Raw genomic sequence first — 16,953 nt, 5'->3', positions numbered from 1 at the left:
CCATGACATTCGAAGAATTATGAAATGTGAACTAGTATGCCTTGGCATGTTTTAAGGGGTTTTAAGAGGTGAAATTTAGTCAAATCTGGTAAAAAGGTGGTAAACATGTATTAGAGTGTCTTTAGGATCAAAACGTTTGGGTACAACTTCACAAGAACCACCCTAAGGGTCCTTGGAGAGGACCCGAACACTGACCCAAAACTGTCAACTTGACAATGGCAAAATGACGAGCCATCAATGGGTCAATGGCCGGTCGATAGTGTCGTAGGTCCATACTTAGCCACATTCCGAAAAGGTCTCAAATCACACTCTCTGAATTAAACCACATACTGCCAGTACGGCGCCGTGGTTTGATCGACGCCCCGTAGACGAGGGTTCGTCATTTGAGGGTCAAGTCACAGCCTAGTTTTTTAGTTTAGTGAGTTAGTTGGTTAATTAGTTAGGTGATTAATTAAGGATTAAGGGCTGGTTAATTAAGTTAGTTAAACGACTATATAAGCTACCCTAAGTCTTAAACTAACTTAACACCCCATTATTCCCAAACTCAATTCTCTCTACTTTTTCTCTCTATTCCAAGACCCACAATTGAAGACCAAGGTTAAAGCTTCTCTAGGTCTCCAAGACTCACTTTTTCTCCATCAAACTTCAAGGAATCCTAAGTTATGGAAGCTATTCACTCTTGGGATCTCTTTCCCCAAGAGGCTCTTCAAAATTGATTTCCAATGATGTCAAAAATATGGGTTTTCTTCCAATTTCGTGAATGATCTTTCAAATTGATTTGATATTGAATTCCTTTGGTTATTATTAATAGATTATGATTATTTATGGGTTAATTATTGTAGTTCTTAGTCTTTGACCTAATTCTATGAAAGAATCCATAATTGAACCCTTTTTCCTAACCCTAGGTTATGAATTAAGGTTGATTTGATTAGTGATGATGCAATTGACTTAGTTCTAGTATAGATTAATATTGTATGATTATAATAAGTGAAGTGATGGATAAATATTGTTGGATTTATGGTAAGATATTGAAGGAGGCTTATGGAGGCTATTTGGTAAGACTTTATGATTATGAGTTCTTTACTTCAATGGTGATGGTTTATGCTTGATGATGATGTTCAATTAAAGTATTCTATGTGAATATATTAAGAAGATGTTTATATGATGAATGTAATGGCATGTCATGAATATGTTTAATTGTGAGATCATGTCAAGGGTGTGATGGTACAAGGTTGAATATGAATCACTTGTGTGCCTTATTATGATATGATTATGATGTGATGATCTCACAAATGAAGGGTTGTATTGAAAGGAAATTCTCATGCAATACCTAATGAACTAATGACATGATTATACAAGGGGTTAGTCTTTTATGACCTATATTAAGATATGATTACTAAGAATGACTTAAAGGCATTTCAAAAAGGGACTTTAGTTTAGCACCAAGCGAGCTATATATGAGAGGTGTCCCTTCCTGATATGGGAAGGTAGGTTCACAATGATTCTCATGAGATGAGGACTCCAATGCTAATGGGAATGAAGAGGGTTCAATACATATCTCCTAGTTCCTTAACTATGTTTCTCCCATAGGAACACTAGCTAGTGGATCTACCTAGAATGATATGTTCATGTTTTGGTTCTACCTTGGCAAGTAGACCACCTTCTTTCGGTGTAGAGTTTCATGACACCAGATTTTATTATTAGCTCACATGGTCTATTTTCGGTTAAGGCGATTGTTTCCGAAAATAAAATGAGTGAATGAAAGTAATAATGTGAACTAGGGTGACTTAAGGGGTTCTACTTAGTGTAGGTAAGGGTATGGGACTTTACCTATGTATTTCACGAGTTGGCCTTGAGGGGAGTCGTAGGAGGTTGTTCTTATGTACTTATAATATGAATGAAATGCATATGTTGACTTTGCATGTTGATGATCCTATATGATGTTAGTTTCATTAATGAACATGATATTGGTCTAAGTTGATATATATTATGATGAATTTGCATGATATGAAGATATATGAAATGTAGACATTGCTTATGGTCTCTTTTCTAGTTTACTTGATTATGTGGGGTTATGGGGCTTCACATGAGCATTGCACTTGTAGGCTTAGGATGGGATTGTTGGTAAGGGTCTTATATGCTTTGATGTTATGAACTCTTGTACATGAATTGTTGTTATGACATTATGTTGGAGTTATTCAAGTTGATATGACCTTAATACGATGCTATTCATGTTGATATGACATTTATGATGATGTTGGTCTTGTGTTGGATATGAATATGTCTTAATGATGCTATGTCTATTGACTTGTATATACTCTTGTATGTTCATAAAAGACTTTCAAAGTGACTTAGCATGGTTTTGAACAAAATGTCATTTTAAGCATGATTTCAATGGTTTTATGTACATATATTTCCATACTTAGTACATGGAATTTGTACTAACCCATATTCTTTCCCTTTTCCCAAACAATATAGGTTCGGGTCATTGAAGTGTAGGAGACCCCTTTGAGGGAAGACTTGGATATATTTCTCAAGCTATTGGTAGGTCCTCAAGCTCGTGGATGTTGTCATTCTTCTATTCTAGCTATGATGTTGCTTATGTCTAAAGACAATTGTTCTTTCCTTTATCTCTTGAGACTATTGTTGTAAGCCTATATGTGGCACATTTTTTTGAAGTAAAGGCTATGCCCAATATTGTAATTCTCTATTATATGGTTTAATGTGAGACAAAGTATTAGACTATTTCATATGATTTGGTTATGTTGCCTAACCGAGAAGTCTATGTAAACTTCAATAGGCGAGGAGTCTATGTAAACTCCATATATGATATGTGAGAAGTCTAGGTATACTTCACTATGTAAAAGTTTTTAATTTTCGCAGTTTTGACCTATGATATGTTATGACGAATGCTAAGGGTTAGTCCAAGTCCTCTTCGAGGACGAAGATGCCGGTTTCATCTAGGGGGTGCTCCCCGGTCGTGACAGTCATATATGTGTTCTTAACTTATATAGTAGATGATTTGGTGTATAGAGTTTAAGCTTATACACAGAAGATTAAACCATCGGTTCTTATAAGTAAAAAGTTATAGTTCACAATCATATATGGAAATCTGGGCAAAACCATCAGAAAAATTGTAGCATGAGATTAAATGTAATTTATATTGATTATGAGAATGATATAGTTCTAACTTCTAACTTCTCGTGCTAGTGCATTTGGTATGTATTGAACGGGATCGAGCAAAGATAGATATTTTAGACTGACTGATAAAAACATATTCTCTAAACTTTTAAATGTACTAATATTCTTAATCTTGATATAACGATTATGATCTGTATATATTACTTATCATTTTGATTTATCAAAAAGGTGAGATTCTGAGATGGGTCAATTTGCCTGGTAGATTGGATGATAATAATATATATTGGTGAAATAATTAGTTAGTTTATGGAGTCCATGTCTCGGTATAGAGATTGATGATACATTTTTTATGAGAAGCTTATAAGTTTGCATGTGTAAACCCGGCCGGTAGATTTACGAATCTGGCACATGAAAATAAGTTAAGTATTGCTCTAAATGAAATTAATCATTGAATAAAATTCGTCAATAATTTAATTTATTGATTAGTATCGGTAATCTTAAAATGGGAAATTACATAAGTGTTTAATGATGAATTTAGTGGAATGATTTTTTATGGTAAGAATAATTCAAATTAATTATTTGGAATTATTTCCTAATAGGAAGCCTCAGTAATAAATTATGTGGTCCCTCCAATGCCCAATTTAACTAGAACTCAAAATCTTATTTTCTAGTAAAAAGAAAAAAGAAGCATGTTTCTTCTGAGAAAAGAAGAGAAACGTGTGTTTCTTGATTTTCTTGAAAGAATAGGAATTTTCTTTGCACTGGGAAGACATCTCTATAAATAGGGATTTTTCTGACCTAGAAAAGATTTAATTTAATATTCTATACAATACTTGCCCACCCAAGTATTGAGAGAGTTCAATTGTTAATCAGGATCACTCTGAAATACTGTAGAATTGAAGTTGAATTTACTTCAAGATATCTGCACACGCTTCAAGAGGTAATCCTGAGTTAATTTTCAGCATACTTTGTATGTGATGTATATTTGTGATTGTTATTTATATTCATGCAAGATATATGATTCTGGAATGCTTCCACTGTATATGCTATTTACCAACACTTGAAATGAGAAAGTACTCGTGTGTTCAAATATCACTAGTTCTACCTTTCTGAAAAGAGCTTTTGTTGTGCTATGTCTAGACACCTTTTGTGAAATTTTCGACTCCGCCATTGCTTACACATATATTATAATGCTCTATTCTAAACCTTGTCTCAATCATGCCGACAATTTAAATCAGTTTTCCTAAAAAAAAATAAAATTATTTGTTTTCTAATCATTTTCTTTATTATGTCAAAAGTAATATATATATATATAGTAGCCCTAATACTAAAACTATTCCAATATGCCATAGACTGGTCCCTAAGCTGTTCAACAGAATTCATGCATCAGAATTGCTTGCTTAGTGGGGAGAGAAGCACATGCATGGAGTAGTAAAGTGTATGGTATTTCTTTAAAGAGTTTAAGTTATTAATATATAAGTAATTTTTTATGCTATCACATTATTTAAATGATATTTATTGATATACTTTTATGTATTATTGAATTTAAAACCTTGAAAATTGAATATATTATCTGATATAGTAGGTAAAATAATATATAATAATACCAAAACTAAAAGGGTACAACCCTTGTGATTGCATTTGATGAAAGAGGTTTTGTAGTGTTTCAAAATATAGGCTTTATTCGTTTCGTGGTACTCTGCACCTCAAATGATCACTTTTGGAATTTGGACCCTTTTTTTGAACTTTCAGAATTTTATTAATGTTATTTTTGTTTTCTCTGAGTCGAGTGTCTTTCGAAAATAATTTATTTACATTCAAAAGATAGTGATATGATTTACGTACACTTTACACTTTTCAGACCTTTCTCGTGAGATTCTGTTGGATACTCCCAAGTATCTCATTTATGTTGAACTGTGCTCAAATATAATCATTAATATTTCCTCCGTTTCATTTTAAATGTCATTTTAACTCAAAATAATATTACTTTTAGAAATTCAAAATTAAAATATCCAATTATTTTCACTTATACTTTAACATTAAAAAGGTTAAATAATTATTTTTGATGTTGTTCAATTCTCAATTAACAACTAAGACATAGAGATAAGTTAATAGACTATATTTTGTATAAAATAATTAAAGCAATAATTAAATGAGATGGAAAGTGTAAATAGTAGTATCATAGGTTAGATTTGATATTAACCTGACGTATGCTTCCACTAGAGTTAGTATTTATTAAAATAGTTAAGTCATACTACATATTAAGAGAACTTCTGTTTTTGTAGTTTTTTCTTTTTGGTTGAAAAAAAATATATGTTCAAGCCACCTTTACCAATCAAATTAATAAGAAAAAAAAAATACAAGGTGATGTGTAACATTGGACCTAACATAACTTAAATTTATATAATAAAGAATAAATTAATATACACTACTTATTGTTAGAGAATGATATATATATATAATTAAAGTTCAAGACTAAGTTAAAACAGATCAAATGAGCATATGATGATTTTTTGTTGTCTTTCTTTTAGTTAAAAGTGTCTTTAAAATTAAGTATTATTGTTAACTATAGAGAGTACTCTTTGTAAAAATTCCTTGTACAAAATAGCCCCTAGTGGGTATAATGCACCATTTTTTATTATTCTAAAAACATTTCTCCATATATTCTTCAATAAAAAAACCATTTTAGGTCCACTTCCTTTATTCAAATCAAATGTGGACATTTGCAAACTTAGATTTTGATTATCTTTTTTTAAAAAAAAAAGTATTTAGCAAAAAATAATATTCTCTTTCGTTTCAATTTATATAGCATCTTTCGAATTTTAAAATTTTAAATAAATCTATTTTGATCTAAATTTTTTCATTAACTTTTAAATATTTTAAATTGTCAATTATTATGACATATAGTTTAAAGATTTTATTCACAAATACTCTCAAAAATCGAAATGTGTCACTGTATCATTGAGTGGTAGTGATATATTTAAAAAGTTGAAAAAGGCTTAAAAACCGATAAGAGAGTATGTGTTGGTCGGCATGGTTGTGCATGATGAAAATTCTTTTTGGTCCCACAAATTTATTCTTCTTATATAATACATAATAAATAATAATATAAATAAATAAATATATATACATATTCCTATGACAGAGAGAAAAAAACAAGAATGAAAAAAAAGGGGAAGATTAGCTAGCTAGAAGAAGAACAAGTAGAGAAAATGGAATGAGAAGTTGCAATAATAATTGCCACACAAATATAAGGAGATTGAGAAATAGAACAATGATGTCTCTTAAGGTATAGGTTCTTCTACCCCACCACTTGTTGCTTTATTCTTCTTATCCCATCATGCTTATCTTCCAAAGTTAGCACAAAAACTTTTTTCAAGAATATTTTTTATTGTGGAAAGCTTTGTAGGACAGAGAAAATCAAAAGATAAAAAGCACACAATTCCTAACCTAAGGTTATATATATATACATGATGTTGATATAGTGAGTTAGAAAAAATAATGCATACATACGTTATTTTGATGTATTATTAATTTCTTCTTTAGTATAATTTTTTTTAATTTATGTGTAACTTTTTTCATATTTTTGTGTCGTATTTATAAACGGTATTATTATAAATAAATTTTGCAATACATGTTATTTTTAATAAATCAAATCAAACACTACATAAGAAATAATCTCAGCATAACTACTAATATCAGTATTACTATTATCACATTCAACATTGCTCACCCATCGAGTTCATCCCATAATATGTGCTATCACTTCGGATGTCTCAAATTTATGTGTCACAACTGAAATTTCGAGAGTCAATCACATTTTTTTATCAGAGATATAAATTATTATGATTTATAATATTTTTACATAATTTTTAAATTTATAATTATATTCAAAAGATTAAAAGTTTTCATTTTTTGAATTTATGATTAAAGTTTAAAATTTGAATTTTTAAATTTCTAACTAAGCATAGATGAATTGGAACAAAAAAATAATATTTTATTAATAATTTGTTATAAAAATAAAACATAAAATAATTTTTTGATTAAAAATTTATAATAACATAATAATATCATGACATAAGTAAGATTACTAATTTTAAAAAGAAATCTTAATAAATTTTGTATAGAATCAAACTATATCAACTAGGAGTATTTGTTTCTACTTAGAATAATAAAAAGTATTGGTAGTAGTAGGTCTTTGATGCACTATGTAAAAAGCTAAGCATCTCCCACCTCTTGGTGATTTCCCCAAAATGATAATACTCTGAATTTGGTGTTGTATCAAAATAATAGATATGACATGACACATGGGAAGACATATACCAAAAGTTCCATTTTCTTTTAGTTTCTTTGTTGAATCACATAATTCAACACCCCATTAATTATTTATGGAATCAACTATATAATTAACTCCACATCATGCATATGTGAACTTAATTAATGAATGTTTACTATTCTATTTAGTACTATGTGAAAGAATGAAATACCCATTCATTCAATACAACATATCCTTAATTAACATAGTCCATTGTGAAACAAATATAACTTTATGCACATTATCAATATTAAAGTCGGAATTTTCATTCAGAATGTTTAAAATATGAAGAATTAGACATATAAAAAAGATTCAACATCTATTATATATATGTATACAAAATAATTCTAGCAATACAAAAAGCAATATAATTTTTTTATTAAAGAGAGTTTGGATGAACTCCCTGAGTTGTTTCTAGCTTAGCCCCTACTTATCACAATCTTTTTTCAAGGTGTTTGGATAATTAACATTTCAATTCCATTATTTAAATCAAAGTCTAAGTTGATCAATTAATGAAAATAAATTCCAAATATTACTTGTCTCTATAATGCACTAGTAGGTGGAAACAAATAGCTAGGACCATTATATTTTCAATAGTAACACTTTTGAGATACCCTAAAACAAAACCAAAAAAAAAAAAACGATAAATTATGTGAACCATTGAAAAGGCACCTAAATTCAACATCAAACTTCCTATATGATAGGAACCATTTGGTCCATATAGAGATACTATATACCAAAATAGGTCCACAAAGCCCTATTTAATAGATTTGAAGCACTTCCACTCAAAATTAGAATAGATACCTTGTGAGTTGTGATGATGCACAAACCCTAGTCATTTTCATATGTAGTACACGTGTAAACGTTCTTCACTTTACCTCTTTCCGTTATAGATTTAACAGAAAAGAGCAAGCGTATCGAAAATAATTTAAATTTATTCTCTTTTTGATTTATTAAATCTCAATTATCTTTTACATTAATGTTTTGGTTAATTTCTCCCTCTATTAGACCTTTTAATATTAAAGTTTGGGTTAAAATTATCTTATGTTTGTTCCCATGGCCTCAATCATAAATAAATCGATCCATTGGGTTAAATCCAGAACAATTAAAAACCTTTTAATTTCAATCATCATGGAATCGACTTAACCAGGCTAGAAATCATTGACCAAATTCAGCAACTAAAAAGATTCAAACGAAAACAAATCAAGAGTTTAGCAAAACTCAATGCTTATTTATTACATCAATGACCTTTAACGATAATTAATTTATTATAATAGTTTTCTAAATATATATTTTTAACGGTAATTAACACTCTTCGTAAATAGTCTTGAAGCTTATACCGACATTGGATTCTATGCCCAATTAATTAATATTAGTAAACATTTTAACACTTTATTTATTTTTGTTATAATGATTATTTAAAATCTCTGTTGGACTACTTGTATGATGTTTTGAAATACCTCAAGATCAAAGATTTCAAACACCTGGTTGGTCCTACGATAAAGTTTTCGATTAAAATTCAATTGATATCAAAAATTTGCTAGCACAAATTCAATTTCAATGTTAGATAGTAAAATAAATTAATTTAATTATGATTTTTCAATCTTAATAAAAGAATTATCAAGATAAAAAATGGACGTAATGACACTTGTCTATTTCTACCAAGATAAGTCAGCTTCAACCTAACGAGAATAAAAAAAATGCAAAAAACAGTAAAGCGAGATCAAGACATAGGCAGAAAACTTATTTATTTTAAACAATGCCCCAAAATTTGGTTGTCACGTGTACAAGTCACTAATAAAAATAGATGATTCAAAGATATATACAAGTTTCAGTCTTTGTTTCTCAAGTAGAACAAGCTTAAAAGAAAAAGAAAAAGAGGGTCCGCTAGAATGACAAACAGCTATCTACCTCTCAAATCCTTCGGGAGCCTCAACTTTCAGGAGAAGAAGAAGATCACATGGATCCGGGCTTGAAACCTACACAAGTGTAGAAGAGAGGGGTGATCAGTACCAGCAACATGATACCCAACAAGCAACCTACTAAACAAAGCAACTATAATTAGAATCTATAACCATAATTAGATTTTTTAAAGTCATCTCAATCATATTGTTTCTCTTCGATATCGACACAGTTCAATTAAGTTTTTATTTATATTTACTTTTAAAGTATATTAAAATTAGAATACTTCTTTCGCAAAAGAAGCACTTCAATTCTTCACCAAGAAATCAAGACATTAAAACTTTGTTGTCATATTATTTGATCTTAATTAAACATTTAATAGGAGTGCTTGCATAGGTTTTGTCGTATTGTTTGATATAGTATCTTTAATTTAAACCTAATTAATTAAAGGCTAATTAACGAGCAAAACCCAAAGTCCTCTAGTCACCAAAAGCATAGGATCTAGATTATATTTATATTTGAAAATATTATAAAATATAATTATACATATAATTTAACATATAGTTAAAATATAAAATATATTTACATACATGCATGTAAGATTATTTGGTTCGCCTCGGTTAAGAAATTTTTCAATTCTTTCATAAATTAAAAAGATCATCTCAATTGTTCAGAACTATTATACACTTAAATAAAAGTTCACTACTTTGTTGAAAACGGTATAAATCGGTTTGGTCCAATTAGAATCGATCGGTTCGATTGGATTTTCATTTTTTTTGACACCCCTAGTTTAAACTAGTGAAAATTTCGCGGTTTAGCAAATTTATACTACTTAATTACTCATCATAGTTATAGTTTGCTATAATTACCTCTCGCGACTAACATTAACAATTAATTATGTGGGCTGACTTCGAGTTGTATTATTAGCCACATTTGTATGATTAGCAACTAGCAATTCTTCTTTTGGTTTATATTTGTATACGATGGTTTTATTTGTATATGACGATTATTTTCTTTGGCTTTTTCAGTGTTGTCACCATATACATTAAATTTTTGTGTATAACCTTTTAAAATTTGTATAAACATGTAGTTTCCGAATTTTGTATAAGTAGTTTGTATAATGTAATTTGTACAATATATTTTGCGTAATTGTTTAAAGTTCATATGCTTATGTTTGTAACAATTTGCTATTTTAAGTTTTATCATATTTGTATAATTCCAGACTTTATATTACTCAATTATACAAACACATGTGAATTGCATAAACATAGCCGCAAATTATATAAATGACATGTAAAGTATACATATTATTGTCCTCTCTCTTCCCTCTCCCAATATCGCCTGCCTCTCTTCTCTCTCTCCCAATCTCGCTAGCCTCTCTCCTCCCTCTCCTAATCTCGTTTTTCGTATATACAAATGCATGTGTATAATATACAATTATCTAAATGAATAAATGTACAAGTCACCTCTCTCACACTTTTTGCCCTCTTTCACTCGCCTCTCTGCTCCCTCTTCCAATCTCACTCGCCTCTCTCCTCCCTCTCCCAATATCGCTTGCTATTTGTACAAATACATATGTATAATATATAATACTTTAATCAATATGCATATACAATTCACCTCTCTCCCGCTCTTTGCTCTCTCTCACTCGCCTCTCTCCTCTCTCTCAATCTGACTTCCTCTCTCATGCCTATAACATGTAGCTACGAATTCTAATTATCAAACTATAGTTATGAAGAGTAATTAGGCTATTTTGAGTGGCTATATGAGAAAGTTCCTCTTGAAACTATAATGTTTTGATAAGATGCGCTCTTGCACTCCCCAATACAATATTAATTTTATATCCTAGCTAATGCGGTGGTTATATGTCATGACCCAATCCACCGGGCCATGGGGAACCTACTCTAACACCTAAGTAGGTGAACCCTCGATTCCCAATAATTAAAACATGCGAAAGATTAAGAAAACTAGCAAGTAAAAGAAATTTCATATAATATTTTTAATAACACCCCAAGGATCTAGTCTAAACAGATATAAGAGATCCTAAGATTATAAAATGCGAACATGATATCAAGACATAGCTCCCACCATGTGGAAGGATAAATAGAAGTTGATGGAGATTTCCTTCGTCTTCACCTAATGAAACATTATCGACCCTGCATCCAGACTAGGCCAAAAAGGCATAGCAAAAATAATATCAGTACAACTACACGTAATGGTAGACATCATCAGTCAACCTGAATACCCACCGCATAATAAAAAAATCAACTTATGAAATATGCAATAAGACTAATCGCTCCTCCACCTTTATATTTTGCCTACCCCTTACCATTCCGGATATTAACATCATGCTAGTCCACTTACTTCTATCAGCATCTGGCAGCATCTGGCCCGCCCTGGTGGGACAATGGGCCTAGTACTTTTCCAAAGTCTTATTTTTCCTAAATAATAACGGTTCGGATTGTTACATTATATTATATCTTTTTACAATATTTCTCACCCTAAATAGTAAATAACTTGAATTGATCATTTCTAACTAAGGGTGTACTTATTATATTTACACTTAATAATATTAAATTGAATTATTGATAAGTTTTATGTATGCACTTGATATAAATAAATATTACTTATTTTATTTACATTTAATAATATTAAATTGAATTATTGGTAAGTTTTATGTATGCACTTGATATAAATAAATATTGGGGGTATTATAATTTTAATATGACTTATTTCAATCAAATGACCTCGAGAAGCTAAAAAAAATCAAATAATTTTTGAGATACTAGTTTTTGGAGCTAAAAAAAAAAACTAGTTTTATTTTATGTGGCAATATTTGACCCGACACTGAGTTTAAGAAATAATGAAGATTTTGAAATTTTTACCAAATTGCCCTTGCCCTTCAAAAAAGTAACTAACTTTTCTCCCTCCTCATAAATGTATTAGAAAATTAAGTGAGACCAATAAGGGTAAAAGGGAAATTATACCTTTAAATACTTACCATATAAGGAAATGTGACATTCTTTTTTAGACTGACCAAAAAGAAAATGGTCCCACATAAAATGGGATGAAAGAAATATTTTTTTCTCTAGTTTTGAAAATATAAAATACGAAATCTCAATTGTGAGCTAGATATAGAAAATAGACAATTATCACCATAAATTAAATTAAAAGACTTCTTGTTTAAAATTGTGCGATTTGTTCAACGTTTAGATTAATTAGCAAAATAAATAGAGCCCCTTTTACTTTGTAAAGGAAAAAAGTGACCCTTTTTTACTCTAACTTTAAGATTGATATATTTTTTATATATAAAAACAAAGACATAGATTAGTATATATTAACAAAAAATGAATTAATGTCATGACCTTTAGTTTTATGAAATTGATGCATACATGTCTTATTATCTCTAGGCTAACTCTAAAAGGTGTACACAATATCTTCCACCACTAACCTCAATATCTATAGGCATTTTTGAAAAGAAAAAATAAATGATGTTTGACACGTACGTAGACAATTGTCATTATACATTTATATAAGTTTTTCATTTGTTTCTTTATAAATTCTTGATTTCTACATTAGTAAAATTAATGTTAAGTTACCAATATCATTGTTATTATGCTTTATAGATGTAACACATAAATTTATCCTTTAATTTCATCTTAATTAAAATTTATGTCCTTTAATTTTTAGTGCATGAGCAAATGCTTAAATTTATATAAAATTGAATAAGTAGACTAAAACGTCTTACATAACAATTCGTGTGAGATACACTTGTCCTACGTGATAACTGATTTCCATTATGTCGTGTAGGACGTGAGTTTCTACTTGTTCAATTTTATACAAGTTAATATCTCTACTTATTCACAACCAAAATTAAAAGACATAAATATAAACACTTCTATACATTTTCAAATTTATATCTTATGACTTTTGGCTTATATATAGCTTAATTGTCCACGATAAGAATGTAGCTCTATAGACTATAATTCCAATGTGCTTGTTGGACATATCTGCTCACTTAGTTATTAAAAAATTTCCATTAACCAAAAAAATAGTCTTGGGAATCTCCAGTCATATATTATGAAATTGTAGTTAATAATTTTATTTGATTTAGCATTTTCCAGCACTGAAATGCCTCGTGACTTTTGCTTTTTGTATTTTATAAAATATTAAATATAAATATATTTCATTTTTTTGTGGTCAAGTAAAGAAGTTCCATTAGAAAAGTTTAGTAGTAGTACAAGATTAGTTAGGTCTATTGTACTTTGCCCCTTCAACATCATCAATATCTTATTTAATAAAGTGATAAAAACAAAAGGGGAAGACTTAATAGAAACAAAATATTGGTCCTACACATGATTTTATTCTTTTTTGCCCTTTATTTGTTTCTTCTGGCCCAATATTGACCCAATTAATATCATAAATCACTATCTAATGACAGAAAAATATAATTAAAGAAAAATAAAACAATATCCATGGCCCTACCTCACCTCTAAAAAAGAAACTTAGAGGAAGAAAAAAATGAGGGGATTTTTATCATCAAATTTACATAAAATTCACTACTTTAGGAGCTAATTACTTCGATACACTTTAATTTATAATATTACGCTAGATTTTAGTGCCTCTAGATTCATGTATTTCGGATAAATGAGGTCAAAATTAAATGTAATTTGTTCTATATACGTTTATCAAAGTGAATTCACATACATTCGGAATACATAACAAATTACGTTTGTCATCCTCCCGTATATAGGTATCCCAACTACATGTGAATCACACTTGATACACACTCGATACATATATCTTGTGTGATTTGCATGTATCTGAAATACCTACGGATCTCGCTCACTTCTTTCTATTTTTGCGTATCTGATAATAAAAATACATATTTTCAAATATATCTTTTTTAATATATGATAGAAAACTCCTAATTAATGATAAGATACATACTATTTTAAAAGTATAAATAATAATAGCATATGGGGTAGTTTTTTTCCATAGCATATAGGGTAGTAAAGTATCTTACTAGTTTTACCTTAATTTTGCAAACTATATCCCCAAAAGGAAAAGTAATCTTTTTTTTCCTGTTTCTGTTTTAATTTTGCAAGTGTGAAAATCATAGATTCATTATCTCCCCACTTAAAATCTTTTTGAAAAAAATCACCATGGTCAATAGTAAATGTAGATATGATTTATATATATAGAATTGTTTAATTGGTAAAACTAAAACATGACAAAAATATATATATAAATTGAAGTCAACTTGAGAAGCTTAATAAAAGAGATTAGCATTGAAAAAGGAAAATCTCAACAACTTTCAAACTATTTGTTTGGTTTAAGTAATATGTTCACACCTTTTCCTAGAAAAAAATGAGTCAACTATTTCTAATTGTCAAAAAATATAACATTTGCTTTTTTTCTTGCGTTGATTTTATAAAATCAAATATTTGCAGCTTGACTAAAACTATTGCTTTATTTGCTTCTCATTGAATTTCTTTTTTTAAAAAAAAATTGTTCTATTTGTTATTTAGTTATTACTAAAGTTTTTATTAGTCATTTAGTCAAATGACTACGGATAGTACCAATTAAGTCAACAAAATGCTACACTATATAATTATTAATTATAAAGTTCCTCGAATTATTAAGTTTTTTTTTGGGTATTTGCTATGTCACAAACAATACTCCACTAATTTTTTCTAAATATGAAAATGGTTATTAGTAATGGAATTTTAAAGGGAAAACTAATAAAGTAGTTTTACTTTTTCTTCATATTATTCTTATTTGTTTGAGGGGTAGGGAAAGGGCACATGTTGACCAAATATGTAGATAGCGCAAAAAAATGTGTGATAGATGGTATTTCATTCTTAATATAAAGTTTTAAGTTCAAATTCTGATATAAAATTGCCTTTGATAAAGATTATTTATCGCTAAAATGAATCTGTTTTACACGATCTCAAAGCAGATAATGAAAATTGAGGGAACAAGAGTGAAAAAAATTATTATAATCTTGTTTAATTTAACACTAAATAAAGAAGAAGTTTCAATTTTCTGATCTTAAATTAAAGTTAAATAAAATGTACTAAAATGTTCTTTAATTTTGTGATTTTAAACATGTCATGTGAAAAACTAAATTTAAAGTGTTGTAATAATAAAAAAAGAGTTATCCTTTTTAAAATAGACAGAAAAAAAAAACAGATTATTATTTTTTAAACAGAAGTAATAAATCATTCCTCTAAAACGGAAGAAGTAGGTAGATGAAGAAAATGATTAATATTTGGCTATGCTTGGTCATGGGACAAATGACCCAATGAAGTTGTTTAGACCACAAAAAAAAGTGTGAATTCAATGCAAGAAAGAATCAATATTCTAGCTTAGTTGATGAAAGGTACTTCAAACAAGAGGGGCAATTTGCTAAGATCTTCCTTAAGACAACATTTAAGAGATCTCATTGGGGCCAAATATGTGAATGTAAGATTTTTCTATTCTACCATCATTTCGTAAAGAAAAGAAATTCCACAATATTGACAACATGAGAGCAATCAATTTCTTTATAGTAAATAAACAAATGGAAAAAGGACAAATACACCCTTGAGCTATCGCAAATGGTATGCAGATATCTTTTGTCATACTTTTGGGACATTGATACTCCTGCCGTCCAAGAATTAAAGCATATACATGTCTTTCACTCTAACGGAAGATTAAATAGGGATACACGATATAATCTTATCTATCGATCCAACATTTAATAAATATTCCGTCAGTGGATAAGATTATGACACATATATGTCCGTTGGTATAAAGGGTATATATGTTCTAGTTTTTGGACGGCAGAGTCATCAATGTTCCAAAAGTATGACGGAAGATATCTGCATACCATTTACGATAGCTTAAGGGTATATTTGTTCTTTTTAAAAGTAAAGAAGAAATTTAGTTTATCTACTTCTTTTAAAATAAAATAAAATAATTTACTTCATTTAAATGGGGAAATAAAAGTATTTGGAATTTTTATGTGATTTAAATTGACTCAAATTTATAATGGAATAAGTTAAGCGGCATCTTCACAATCACTTGACTTGTCTAAAATTTTGAAAATAAAGCATGTATTTAAAAGAGAAAGACTTGTATTTTTTTTTTTGACAGAATCTTTTTTAATATTAGATACAAAACAGGATCTAATATTACAAACACAGAGGTATCGTTTTGTTTGTTATGTATAGTAATTTTCTTACAAAATCAATTTAATTAAAAGGCAGTTAATAAATTAGTCACATATAAGAAAATAACGAGTCACAATAAATGAGCAAATTAGGTTGAGCTTTGCCAAAATAAATCTATATATATATATAAATCTGAATCTTGATCCGCTGATGTGGCGCCCTCCAATGGCCAGCATTTGCCAATATCTCTTTTTCTGATTTATTTTTTATTTTTATCTCAAAACAAATACATAAATGAGTAAAAACATCACACTAAATACTATAACTAATTACTTGCTCAGTTATAGCCCAAAAAATGCAGTCCAACCCATTTAAAACTCAGCCCACTAACATCACATTAATTACCCAAATTAAATAGATTTTAAATCAATTTTTTTT

General features: G+C 29.0%; 2 long non-coding RNA genes across 2 annotated transcripts; both read left to right on the top strand.

Annotated features, from left to right (window-relative positions):
* The first annotated feature begins 543 nt into the window (after positions 1-543).
* LOC114078097 lies at positions 544-2,745 on the top strand. Its single transcript, XR_003579644.1, has 2 exons — positions 544-1,055; positions 2,479-2,745. It is a non-coding gene; the product is annotated as an uncharacterized LOC114078097 (long non-coding RNA).
* Positions 2,746-3,966: 1,221 nt separating this feature from the next.
* Positions 3,967-6,722, top strand: LOC114078081. The gene is made up of 3 exons (XR_003579603.1): positions 3,967-4,081; positions 4,494-4,579; positions 6,287-6,722. It is a non-coding gene; the product is annotated as an uncharacterized LOC114078081 (long non-coding RNA).
* Positions 6,723-16,953: the final 10,231 nt, after the last annotated feature.

This window comes from Solanum pennellii, chromosome 7, assembly GCF_001406875.1.
Source record: "Solanum pennellii chromosome 7, SPENNV200".
NCBI classification, from domain to species: Eukaryota; Viridiplantae; Streptophyta; class Magnoliopsida; order Solanales; family Solanaceae; genus Solanum; species Solanum pennellii.
Note: the sequence above shows the minus strand (reverse complement) of the source record. Positions and strands in the feature narration are given on the sequence as shown.